Raw genomic sequence first — 14488 nt, 5'->3', positions numbered from 1 at the left:
GTTGTTACCTCATTAACTTCCACTACCCTGACTACCTTGAATATTGGTTTCCCTGATGAATTCCATTGATAATTGTTCATAGTGACCTCCATAATCAATTACTTGGCTACCTCCAAGGCTTAACTACCAAGTGATCCTCCTACTAAATCAATCTATTACCTGGTGCTTTGGTTGAGGCCATAATGAAAAATCTGAACTTACATCCACTCGGGAAGGTTATGATGTGGGAACCTCCTTAAGAGGCCATTGAACCTCTCCCATGTTTCAAACAATGATTCGGTATCCATTTGAGTAAATGAAGTGATCTCTTGCCTAAGTTCTGCATTCCAGCCTGGAAAAAGATACCGGGCAAGACATGCTTCAACTAACTGCTCCCAAGTGGTGATAGATACCTGGGAAAGTGCTTGAAGCCACTGTTTAGCTATCCCCTTCAACCAGAATGGAAATAATCTCAGTCGAATAGCATCCTCTAAAACTCCATTCATCTTGAGCATGTCACACACCTCCAAGAATCCTCCAATGTTGTTATTAGAATCTTCATCTAGTAACCAATGAAACTGAATTGATTGTCATACCATCTGAACAAAGGCGAGCTTCAACTCAAAGTTATTGGCTACCACTAGTGGCCTAACAATGTTTTATTAGGATCCATTAATCAGTGTTGACTTAGCATAGTCAAATAAGGTCCTTAATGAGCATGTCTTACTTAACAATGTTGTCTATAATGGTATTTCAATCAATCATTTGACATTGGCATCGTCTTCCACTAGCCTTGATGACTTACTCTCTGGCATGGACTGAAAATGAACAATACAAACCAAAATGAATAACAAAAGAAAAGTAGAAGAGTAGAAAATAAAACAACTTTAAACACTTAGAAATCTTTTTTAACTAGAAAACCGACACCCTAAAAAAAAATAAATCAGACTTACAGAACAAGATTAACAACTTTACACAGCTATAGGTTCCAATACACGGGCACAACAAGCACAATTACTCTAACTAAATGGTACAACCTCTACAAAATCATGACACCAACAGTAGAAAGAAAGGGACCACTATAACCCTGAATTAGCCTTTGATTGGCTCTATACTTGCACAAGCAAACTAGTAGGGTCTTGCTCCTGCAACAATAGCACATTCAGTTGGACAATAGTGGCTCAATAATTTCAAATAATTAAATATAGCGCATATAAGGTATATAAAGATAAATTTTTCACAAATAACTTCCAAACTTTCACAAAGACCACAATTTTGCCAAAATATAACTTTAAAGAGCTTTTGAAACATAAATTCATCACAAATCAACATCAAAACAATTTTCCTAGAAAATCCAAATTTTTGTGAGAGATTGTCCTCTTAAGACCGACAGCTGGCTTCGCCCCTCATCACAATCCAAAATGATAGGTAAAGTAAAATCCGCCCTCAAATCATAGGCCTAATACACTCCCCGACTGGGCCGCCATCGTGACTAGGTTGAAAGCTGCCAAAACCACAACTTTAATATAGCACAACAAAAGGAACGCAACATGGTCTAGAAACCTCTCTAAACCTTCACCGTGGCCCCATCTAGGTTTAGAGCCGTCAAGGAACTCATATCCTTAACGTTGACCCATCAATCCACCGTGTGGTGACCCCGGCATCCCGATGAACATCCAGTCAGGGCTTTGCACTCCCACCTGAACAGAACCAATAAGTTTGCCAGTCTTCCACGCCACCTCAACAGGCTGGCCATGAAAACCGCCTACTGCAATAGGATGTCACCAACCAAATAAATACAAGCATGCATCTCGCAACGAGGAGTCCATAACTAGGACAAAAATAAATATACAAAATATCTGTCATTTCCTATGGGAATGATAAACATAAGCATATCCAACGATTTTGACATAAATCAACGCACAACTTATGAATCAAGTAACAATCTGAAAATCCTTTGAACAATAATGCTTTTCAAGTATGAAGCATATGTAAATAACTCATTCAAATTCCATTAAAGTTTCAATGCTAGTGTAATAACCAATAAAACTTTACTTAAGCAATATAGAATAATTATAGGTATTCTCTTAGAAGAATTATGCATAATTAATCCCATAGTTGAAACTACATATGATTGTCAAAACCATATATACATACTTCAAATAAATATAAGTATCTTTTAACAATAAAAAAAATCGTTAAACAATATAAAATGAAATAATTAAACAATTATTTTCAAATATGTTGATTTAAATAACTATTTCAAAATCATAGCAATTAACTAATTGTTCAAAAATAGTAGCCACTACCAACTCACCTGGTCCCCCTTGGGTTTCTGGCTAAACCTGAAACTCCCTCCCAAGCCTGAACAACACTTAATAGGAGAATGAAATAAAAATAAATAAATACATCAAATTATGAAATTGAACCCAAAGAAAATACAAGAAACAAGTAACTAATTCTCTAATTGAGCTCACTCACTCACTCCAACCGGTTGAAACCCAACCTTGCATAAAAAAAATTGGTCTCGAATTGCACTTAAACCAATTCAATTTGGGCTAAACCCTCCTGAACCAACCCGAAACAATCTCAATTCCATCAACCAGCATTAAACCAAGTCCATTTGTTATACAAAACCTCTTGAACCAGCTTGGTTCAACTGAACCCAATCCTTTCTTAATTTGGTTCAGCCCAAAGTTATAAGCCCAAATCTGGACCAAGCCTAAATCAATTCAACTCACTCAACTCACTCCCACTTGGTTTGATCCAACCAAACATCTTAACCAACTCTATTTCAACCATCATCATCATCACCATCTTAATCGTTATCATCATCAACATAGCCACCCAAACAAGCCCTAATCTCGGTGCTACAGTAACAATACAGTAAAACCGAGAATTCATCCTCCATTCAAAGTGAAAATCCATCTCTGTTTTCCAAACAAAATTGAAGCAACAACCATTATTAACAACAATTCATCATTTCCATCATCAAACCCTTTCTCTTTTCCAAGAAAATGAAATTTTCAATCTAAGATACACACACACATACATCCAAGTAATTAAGACATAAACCATCAAAATCCTCACCAAAGAAGGCTTCATCCTTTCTCCCCTCCAAGCACTAAGCTTCATCTCTTCCTATTTCTCTTCAAATCTCCCATTCTTTTTCTCATCTCTTCTTCTGTCTTTTTTTCCACTCGGAATATTGTAGCAACAAATGAACAAGAAGAAGAAAAGCCACACAAAGCCAGCCATCCACATCTTATCTCTTAACTTAAATGTCTGCCAAAATTTATTGTCAGTTCCTGAAAATAAAATTCCTTACAAAAAAGGTCCTTGAAAAGTCACCAATGGTCCCTAAATCATGAAATAATATTTCCAAAAGGTCTTTACAAACTGTCCAACGATTCCTGGATTATAACACAATATTTCTAAAGGTCCCTACAACCTTACCTTCTATTCCTTGGTTTCCAGAAACACTTCAGATCAAACCCTTTTATTTTTAGTTTTTTTTTACTTATGAACACAAAATTTTCTAGAAACTTTCACACTTAGGTCATTGCTCTTTCCACTTGGGGGTTCTCTACAAAATTGCTCTGCAGGAATATCTTGCTGCGATTGTGATAATACCCTGAATATAATTTATGACAGGTATCCAAAGGTTCAGGGTATTACATTATATGAGTAGCTAATCTCTCTCCCAAAGTAATTTACTCTAATCCCATACAAAGTGAGATCGGAATCTCTCCCTCATACTCGCTATCTACAATTACATTACACTAGAAACCCTACGTCCACTCAGGGCCTGTTTAGATGTATAGTAAATTTTTCCATAGGAATTTTATTCCATAGGATCCAAAAATGATTCCTGTAGAATTTACTACAGAAAAAATTCCTACGGATTGGTGTTTGAATGTGCACAGAAATTTTTCTATAGGAATTTAAGTTTGAAAATGAAATTAACCGTTGGAGTTTTAAATAAATTTCTTTATCTCTCTCTAATTAACTTTTTAGTCCTCCAAACTTATAATAATAGCATACCTTAATATGAAAAACATAAACAAACAGACGGTAGAATTGATCTCTTCCAAACAAGATATGCACTTGTTACAATCTGATGGACATCATAGACATTCATTCAAGAAACTCAATCATGAAAAATTCTAATGAACATAATAGTAATACATTCAGGATTCTGACCAAAGATACTACCAGAAATCTCAGTTCCACATGTACATGGTTAAAGTATTGAACTGAAGTTTTCAACAAAAGTATTGAACTAAATTTCTCAACAAAAGAGAGGCCATCTCTATCTAACCTTTGGCATAATATTATCACCAATTCTATTAAATAACATCTACTCTACAAAGCAACACACCAATTCAAAGTTTAGAAAAGAAGAAGCCAACAAATACATCAATTTCAACACAGTTAAGCAAATAGAAATCTCAACACACAAGCCACTTCAAACATCCATAGATTCTGAGAAAGAAAAATAGTCTTGAGCTAATTGCACGAGCAAACACACACAAACCTACTTGCATTTCAATCTATTAAAACAACTTCATTAAACAAACAAACCACAGAATTCAGAGAGCAGAATGAAGAATGTGAATATATCTCTCTCAGTCTTTTTCACAAACACCTCATCAGCAATAATTTTTTTTAAAGCAAAGGCTACTAGACACTAATTCAACAATAGAATTAGCACAAATACATCATCTTTGCACTATTTATTGATTCCCATGCATGATAACCAACAAAGACCAAACAATCAAACTATTGTTTCCAAGAGAAAGCAAACCAACATCAGATATGAAGCAAAAACAATCAATCCATACATCCAAAGCCTTGTCAACAACTAGAGATTGCAGAAGAAATCAACAAAGAAACAATGGTCAGTAATCAGAGATTTATTTTCATTCTCACATAGATGCTTGGAGGGGGATGCAGCACAAAAAACTAGCCACAGTTTTTCTCTCTAGGGCTTCAGATAGCTGACAAGCAAAGGGAGAGATAAGGAAGAAAGAGGGTGGAGGGAGCTAAGAAGAAGATGCACAGGCCACCGGATGTGTGGGATTGAGCCACTTTTACTGAGCTCTAACGGCGCTCAGTCGGGGAAGACGAGACTGCGATTACCGATAAAGGGTGAAACTTGGTCGCCAGTTGGATCGAGCTTTGACTTACCGGAGCTTCACCGAGGTCTCACGATTGTCAATGAGAGAGGGAACCAAGAGCCAGATGTAGGAGTGATACAAAACACCAGTCCCATAAATCATAGGGAAAAAATAATTTGGTTGCCACTCTTTAAAAAATTACTATGGAATCTTATCATTCCATAGTAATTTGACACTACAAAAACAATGTCCAAACAGTCATTATTACAATTTCCTACGTAATGTTAAATTCCTTAGGAACTAACACTATTCTTATGGAATTTAATGGTACCCAAACAGGCCCTCACTCAGAAGGATCATGGGGAAAGAAATCCCAATCCCAATGATCTTGTTGTTGCATGCATTTGGTTGCAAGAACCATAACTCCCATTCCGTTTGGGGCCCTTCATAGATTCGTAAACCATCCCAAAGTATCAATCCCCAATAAACTTAATTTAAATGTAGAGTGGAGAGTTCTAGGTTTTAAAATAATCATGCCACCAAAAATCTTTCCGTTAATACTTTATGGCTCTCCCTTCTTCTGAGGTATGTCTTGCTTAAAATCCAATGATTGAGTGATAGACCAGTAAGCTAACATTGTTATGGCTCGCATGATGATATGAGTGAACTAACTGTGACTTCCCGGTATCATGAATAGTATTTTCTTAGAAGGATCTATGCTAGTCTTTTATATCTTTGCCATGGAAATCCCCATTGTGCTATGCTATTGCATTCTTTTGGACATGAACTTTGTAAGTTTGAAGCTAGCTATATCCTTCTTGCCTTGTTGTTCATCAACAATACAAGATAACTTCAAGTTCCCAAAAATATATATGCCAACACAAGAAATTAAACTAGTGGAAGAAGACCAAAACATAAAGCAATGTAGTAGGCATTCCATATTTTCCAACAAGAACTAATAAGAAAAGTAAGCAATAGTGAATTTATATTACTGCACATTCCTTTTCTATGTATCTACAACTCTTGTAGTTTAAAAATAGAAGCTGGGGGAGTCATCTGTCGTTATTAGGAGGAGCATTCAATTCTTATTGCCTTCCATACATGATAAATATGACCCTGATGTTGGCACCGATGATATCACTGGCTAGGATGCTTCAATTTTCCTGATCCTTAGGAGGAGACCCTCTCCATCCCTAGGGGAATTTTCCTTCTGTTTTTCTTTTGATGTTTTTCCCACTTCCACTATATCTTGTTCATGTTTTCTTCTATACTTGTTTGGTTTTGTATCATTATTCATGTTTTGCATTTAATGAAATCGTGGTTTATCCACTTCTTAAAAAAAATTATGTGGTTGTTGTTTGAATTGAAGGAGTGGTCCTTGAAGATACATATTTGCTAGCTAGCTAGAGTGTGGCAACTAATTCTTTTACAATAGAGTTCCAATTTCCCCACTATATCCTCTGTCTATGAGATCTAATTTCACTCTTTTTATTTTTTCAAAATTATCTTCTTGCCTTAATATGATTGATGGGTTTTGGTATCCTACGTGGTAGGTTGGTATTTCTCATGGTGCTTTAAATCAAACTATATTTATTTAATGGTGAAACTATGTTATGTTTAGGTTTGAGTTTTTCTTGTGCATGAGGATTTATCAAATATACAAACTTTAATTTATTAGAATATATTTATTTTATCACTACTACAGTAGAAGAGTTTGTACTTAAAATTTTCTTTTCTCAATTATAAATGACGGATTTTATATTAATTCTTTATATTAGGCTGATGTTAATTTAATATTTTATTAAATTATCTTAGTTTTAATGTAATTTTGTAGAAGTTTTAATAATAAAAAAATAATTTAAATATTTAATTTATCAATTCAATTATAGACTTTGCTTTATTATTATAATGTAAGAGGTATAAGTTTTTTGATATAAGGAAACCCTAATCAATCAAATATAACCCGGACCTTGGCTCCTTTTCTCCTAGGGGCCACATGATCTTTGTGTATTTGTACCACCATCTTGACTCAATCTAGTTAGTCCTATTTTATGGCATTCTATGCATTCATCTATTATGCAAATTGGATGCTCCAATGTGAAGCATATGCTAGAATATAAGTACCCTATCTTGCTGTTGTCTACTTGAGTTATCTTTTGTTTTGTTTGATTTAATATTAATTAATGTCAGTAGCCTATTTTGTTACCTTATAGCAAAGCTGTATGTTACATATGTCATAGTGTAACTTTTATGTGTTTACCAAAGGGTGTTCAGTTTTGTGGTACTGGCCCCATTGTAAAAGGTATTTATAGGGACTTTTACTACACAGGGTTCAAAACACACCAGATATAGTAGTGCAAAAAAAGGTCCTCGACTGTGCAAGCTTGAAGCCCAATCCCACATCCTACTGATGAGGACACATGAGCCAGACAATCAATTCCTCATGGTGCGCATGCTTCTGACACGTTGTTTGTTCATTTTGTCAAAAAAAAAAATTTATGTGTTTATTAAATATAGTATCATAATTTAGCCTTTTAATCTGTCAATTATACCATGAAAATCTATTTTTATCATAACTGTTATATTGCATTCAAATCCATTTTCATAGAGATATTATGTGAATGTAATATTGTAAACGAAAAAACGTAAAATGTTTGGTTAGTTGCTTTTGTCTTGGTTTAAGAAAAAACTAAAAAATCTTAAACATAAAATTAATTTGGGGTAAGCCAACAGCCTAGAGGTCTATTGGCACCAACGGTCCCTTGCCCCATGGGTGATGAGGGATCAAATCCCAACGGACACAAAGTGAAAGATGCATGGCATACTTGAAAACTCCTCATAGGCTTTGGACTGTTCCAAGTGAGTTGGGACACTCATTGTCCGATGGCCATATAGAGCAGTGTGGCTTGTCCACTTTCGTTAAAAAAATTGAATTTGGTTTAAAAAAAAATTAAAACTCCATTGTCAGATGCACACTTACTTTTCAAAAGATAAAGTAACTGTTATGCCAAACAAAAGAGAATAAGAATATTAAAAAAGAAAAAGAAAAATAAGACCACGCAAGAATTTATTTAGTTCGGTTGGTGTGATCTACATTTGCAGACCTCCATTGAATTTTCTCCGTATGGGTCAAGCTTCCACAAAATTTAAGACTGAATCAGAATTTAGAGCAGGTCACCGCAATCAAATTCAAGGCAACTCAATATGTAGTAGCTATGGGATGCGTCATTTAGGAAGCGCAAATATGCGAAACATTATACAGGCCCAAAGTATGATGTAAATAATAGTAAAGAAATATGGAAATAAAAGAATACCCTAGAAATATAGTAAAAAAACATACAAAAGATACAAAGATGATCACTTTGGAGGCATAAAGATTACATCTAGATAAATTTAATAATAGTATAAAATTTAGTCAAAGCTATATAACCTTAGCTTCAAAATACTAGGCATATTATCTTATCATTAATTGAACTATGTTGAAAATAAAATCAATGAATGACATAACTCCTTGATCATACACAAATGAGTTCTATAGCATTGTAATCCATGATTTATTGATTATTAGAATATGAAGCAAGTCAACAGTACAAAAGGGGTACTATCCATCATGAAGAATACAAAGTCACAAGGTACAATAAGGTTTCAAGGGGAACTAAAAAGGGTTTACTAATGGATCCAACCTTTATACAATGGGACCACAACCACAATTCTGTAGGGCTGCTCAAGATAATTGAAAAATTCATAATTACTTTGCTGTCTAAGGGACTGTGTTGTTTTAGAAGTGTCTCTTGTTCCTTTCCCTTTAGCTTCATAGTCTAGTCCCACACTCATAATAGTATCATGTGCCAAAGACTAACAAAATTTTAAATTAAAATATTAAAACCATAGTTGACTTCAAAAGTCACAAAATCAAAATAACATAATCTAATGATCCTATAAGTTAACCAATCTTAAACATGATGAACAAAAGAAAAATCCAACCTTTTCAATTGATAAACATTTTTTTCCTTTTTAAGAAAAAATCATAAATTTATGAAGATAACCCAATAAGCATCAAAAGTGTCTATACAATAATAAATCATGTAGGAATACACTATATATATATAATTCATATGGTAAATATATGCACTTTGTTTATCTTCTTGCAAGATTTTCTCCATTTAAGGCTATCTCGGGTATATTGTGCTTTGATGTGTGGGTAAATAGGTTTTGGGACAAAAGAAAGAAAATCCGAGTGAATCAAAGCCAAAAGAGAATACCATCAACAAAGTAAAGAAAAGCATGGCCAGTGTACAGTCTTATTGCCAAGAGCACGATTATGCCTTAAAAAACATAGGCTTGCTCCTTGGCCATGGTGATTATTGGAATTCTAAATTTGGGAAGATTGAAGTTTCGAGTGTAGCTAGTAATTAGCACAATTCGAATGCACCCAAAGTACGGCCGTGCACTATCATTTTACTTATAGTTTAAAGCCCAAGAGTTAGATTTTGTTGTGGACCTTTCAGCAAGATCTTCATTAACAACTAGGGTTGAGAGGGAAGATCAAGGTGCGTTGTTCATGGACTAGTTGATTCTACTTCTTCTGCCTATTAGGAACTAAATTGGACAGCAAGATTGACTCTAATATGGAGGGAGGAAATCCATCGGCATCCATCTTGCAAGAGTTCAAGGAAGTTACATTATGTCTGCAATCTTTCTTTGTATTCTGGATTTGTTTATGGATTTTTCTTTAATGAGAAGCTAAACCTTAATCGTTTCTTGGGTGATAAACTCTTGAGATGATTTGTAGTTAACTTTCTCTACTTTATTTATTAGCTATTTGAATTTCTTGTGAATCCTTTACGGTTCTTTATGATTGTGCTTGTTAGTGCAAGAGCCTTATTCTCATATATTTGGTTTAAATGATTAGAATTGATAAATCAATCATGTATAGATCACCCATAGAAGGTAGAGGTTGAGTGCACACGTAGCGATACGGGTGTATAGAGTGGAATTCTCGAGATTAGGGTTAAATTTAATAGAGGAATTCACATAGTAGGTAATGCAATCATAGGGCAATGCACTTTGTCATATAGGATTAGGGTTTAATTGCCTAGACCAAAGAGGTAAAAAAAAAAATTAGGATTCTCCATGGTCCTTGTGTGTTCGACTTCCCAACCTATGGGTACGCTTTACTACTTCTTACGACCCTTGCATTTTGTGATGTATACGCAAGGGATGTATCATATATATATATATATAATAGTCAATATGATAGGGACTAATGTCACCTATGAAATATAAGTGCATGTGCCGATCAAGTAATATAGTGTGCTTAAAAGCTGAATTGTCGATTCCACGAGAACTAGAAATACTAGTACTGATGTTCGTCCTATTATCTAGCCTAAATCAAGAGTTGGTTAACAAAATCAAACAAAGGCTAGATACTAAAGTAAAACTAATCACAGATAATAACAATGGTAGATCAAGCATGAGACAAAGATATCAGAGCATAGTATTCCAAGCAAAGGTATCCGAGCATATAATGAAATACTAAACAAGATGTATTGCATCAATGCAAAATTGATTAGACTAAAAGAGTTTATAATACATACTACACCTTTTGTCAAGGTATATAGTAACTAGTCTCATACGACACTAATCTAAACTATCCTACGATTACAATATACTCTATGAACTCTTTCTAGAGAAAACACGAGTTCAAAGGACTAGACAATCCTGCTCTCGAAGCGGTTGCCCCTAATCCCATAAGAAGTAAAATCTGAATCTCTTCTTGAAGCTTACTACCTACAATTACATTACGTACAAAATCCTAATGTTAACTCACTTTAAAGAAACATGGGAGAGAAATCCCAATCCCAAAGTGCCCTATCTCGAGGCGGACTCATACTTCCTTTTAATTGAGGTATGCTATACATGGTGGATCTCTCCATTCCTCACTCGCGTAAATGAAACATGAAACTCTTAGCTTTTGCTACAATAAAGTCCGAGACAAGAAGAATACACAATTGAATCTAAATCAAGATAATACATTATAAAAGTTGATCAAAGATTGAAAATTCATAACTAAGTCTCAAAACAAGTAAACCCTATAGTTCATCTATGGCCAAACATCATGAAAATTATTTCTCCATTATTAGAGAACAACAATACAATCCAAATGAAATAAAATACCTAAAGAAAATAATAAAACTTCCTCAAACTTCGCAATCTCCTCGGATGGATGAAGTTCTTGTAAGATTCCCTAATATCACAGCGGAGATCTCTCCACGAATGGCTCCCTTGAAGCTTTGAACCTTCGTCAAATCTCTCCCTTTTGCTTTCTTCCCCATGAGAAGATATGCACTAGAAGCCTTCCAAAGTGGCACCTAAATAGGCAGCTAAAAAGTAGAGAAGAAGATCCCTAAATGCTTTAGTTTCTAAGTTTTTATAACTCAAAAATTGAGGGTTCTTATGGACATAAGAAGTCCTTACAGCCCAGCGCTTACGTCCATAATGTTACTCGTAATGGTGCATATAATATTTTCGGTAAGGTGTTACCCCCATAACAATACTGTAACAGTCCTCATAATAGTGATTTACTACAACACCATGAATAGTATATTACTATAGTGTTCTCCCGTAATACCACCCATAAATCCGAATACAAGTCTCTCTAAAAACTCTGTAATTCATCTGAAATTGGCTCAAATCACCTCAGACTTGTTCCTCTTGATCTATTTGCCCTGATTCTAGGCTTAATACGAAATACAAGCGAATTAAGCACCAAATCCAATCATATATTCAACAATTACATGCAACATGCTATAAATAACAATAATCAAATACATTTATTCAAGCACTTGTCACAATACATGCTTAAAATCTTCATTAAGTTGATAATAATTTAGTGAACCATCTCCAAACAATTTAAAATGGTTTTATTGAGTGAATATTGTAACTACATGGCTGGGAAATCTCTCCATTAATAACTAAACTATTTTTTTTAAAAATTTTTGCAAATAGATGTATTCCTTGTGATTTGGCTTTAATCATATCATACACAAAAACTGTACTCAATGACTCACCTAAAGCACAACTGATATCTAATCATCCGTAAAAAGCTAAGACCAAATTCACTTTGTCCATTTATTTTCAATAAAAATTAATCCATTGAATTAGAAAGCAAGAATTTAACATTGGAGCTATTTTGTGTAAAATTCAAGGAAAAAAAGCTTACATAGTGATGGAACAGCTCTATTGCTTTCTTAGCTTCTTGAATAGTGTTTATTGTGAAAAATTCAAAGCCAAGACTTTGATTTGTTCTCCTACTAAAAATAACCTAAATTGATGAATAGAAAACCAATAAAAACAATAACAATCATCAAATCTTGAAAATCCAAGAACCATGTACACAAACTTTGACAACATGCAACAACATTACTCCCTAATCTCCCTTTTTGAGCTAAACAAATTCAAAATAGACCTAAATTGAATTTACAACTAAAAAAGAAAAACAAAATCACTTCACATTCAATACATGCATTGATAAAGTTCATTTAAAACCTCAAACAGTCCTTAATCGTGGAAACATAAAATAATTTCTTAGAAATACTCAATATAATATGAACCACTCCAAAATTTTTCTTATCATTTAGCTTCTAGAATTTTATTTATCAACAAAAATTCATTCAATAGTATAAGATTTGTCACTAACTATCATTCTTTCTAGACAAATTTAATTTAAAATCGAACACATTACCCAAGCTCCTACCTTTCAAGAACACAACACCACCAAAGTATTTCGAATCCACATGAAACAAAATTAAAGTAAAAAGAAAAGAAGAAATACTATTATTTAACTTCTATAATTCAATTCATCAACATCATTCAATATTAAAGAATTGTCACTAATAAGTGTCTAAATATATGTATTTTTCACGCATATATTTTATACACTACGCATGTATTTTTGGATCAATGTCTGTTTTATGCATTATATGGTTTTATATACTTCACATGGCATTGAAAGGCAATCAAGAGCTAAAAGACATATTTTGGACCAAAGTAGGGCTAAGAAAGATTCAAATTCAGAAATGGAGTACTGTAATAGTTTTATTGGAACAATACTGTAGCAGTGAATAGTATTCCATGACCCATCCAAAATACCATGTGACCACTATGTGCCTGCATAGAGGTCGCATGAACTGTCCAGAAAGCCATATGACTTTCAAGCGCCAGCATAGAGGTAGTTTGAACCCCCAACTTTTCTAAAAGCTTATTTTCATGTACCATGCAACCTCCATGTGGCTGCATAAATGCCCACATGCCTAGAGAAGTATATAAGGACAAAGTTAGGGTTTTGGAAAGAGTCTTGGCCGTCATTCGACTCCACACACTTCCATTCTCAAATCTCTTTGGGAGGAGTCTCTTTTGGGCTCAAATTGAAGAATGAGGGCAGATCTCTAGGGATTCAACCTTGGGCTTCAATGGAGAAGAAATCAAAGCAACGCCACATTTTGGAAATACTTAGAGGATGGGGCCATTGGAATCTAAGGAGCATCTACATCTTCATTAATAGTTGACGGATATGGAGTTTCACCATGACTTTTATTTGTTTTCTTCTTGATTTTGTAATTCCAATTTTATTAATATCAAACTAAACTCCCAAAGGCCACCATGCATAGGTGAACCTTGGGAGGTAAACTTAGTAGGGATAATTAATTTTCTTATTAATGCATGGTTGCTTGTTCTTTGGATTTAATCTATGATGCTTCATGTTTATTCTACAATAGATAGATTCCTAATAAATGTCTAAATACATCATATTTACATCACATATTTTATTTAAGTTTATGCAAATTTCATAACAATGATGCCCATTTATGTCATTTTCGTGTTAATTTTGTTCTAGGCATTAGAAGGGCATTGGTAAAGCATTTGAAACCCAAGGAAGCATTTTAGAGTGTTTTGGGGAGCATTTCCATCTTTGTTAAAGCCCTAACATACCATACAAGAGTCCCCAACACAAGTAAAGAGAAGAAGAAGGCATGAAACCCCCTTGCTAGGCCAAATTGGCCACCCAAGGGCCTCTTGGCCCAACCTGGGAGCCATGTGGCTCCCAACATGGCGCCTACGTGGGCACAACAAACAACCGTACAGCCTTCATGTGGCCGCATGGCACTCGAACACTGCTCAAGCAGACCCAACTAGACTTTTTGAGTGGGATTTTGATGTTTATGCAGCTTCAATGCAGCCACATGTATGCCCGCACACCTGGGCAGCTACATAATCTGATTTTATGGTTTTTGAGAGGGATCTTGACCACCACGCATCGCCAAGTGCTCCTAGTGTGTGATACCTTTGGAGAAGGCGGATTAAAGCTAGAATCAAGTAGAAAAGAAGGT

The 14488-nt window shown here is 34.6% G+C and overlaps 1 non-coding gene across 1 annotated transcript; it reads left to right on the top strand.

The window, feature by feature from the left end:
• The first annotated feature begins 213 nt into the window (after window positions 1–213).
• LOC120262565 lies at window positions 214–320 on the top strand. Its single transcript, XR_005536832.1, has one exon. It is a non-coding gene; the product is annotated as a small nucleolar RNA R71 (small nucleolar RNA).
• The last annotated feature ends 14168 nt before the right edge of the window (window positions 321–14488 follow it).

The sequence above is a fragment of the Dioscorea cayenensis genome, chromosome 5 (assembly GCF_009730915.1).
Source record: "Dioscorea cayenensis subsp. rotundata cultivar TDr96_F1 chromosome 5, TDr96_F1_v2_PseudoChromosome.rev07_lg8_w22 25.fasta, whole genome shotgun sequence".
Classification (NCBI taxonomy): domain Eukaryota; kingdom Viridiplantae; phylum Streptophyta; class Magnoliopsida; order Dioscoreales; family Dioscoreaceae; genus Dioscorea; species Dioscorea cayenensis.
The sequence above is the reverse complement of the archived record's forward strand: the minus strand, read 5'-3'. Positions and strand labels throughout refer to the sequence as shown.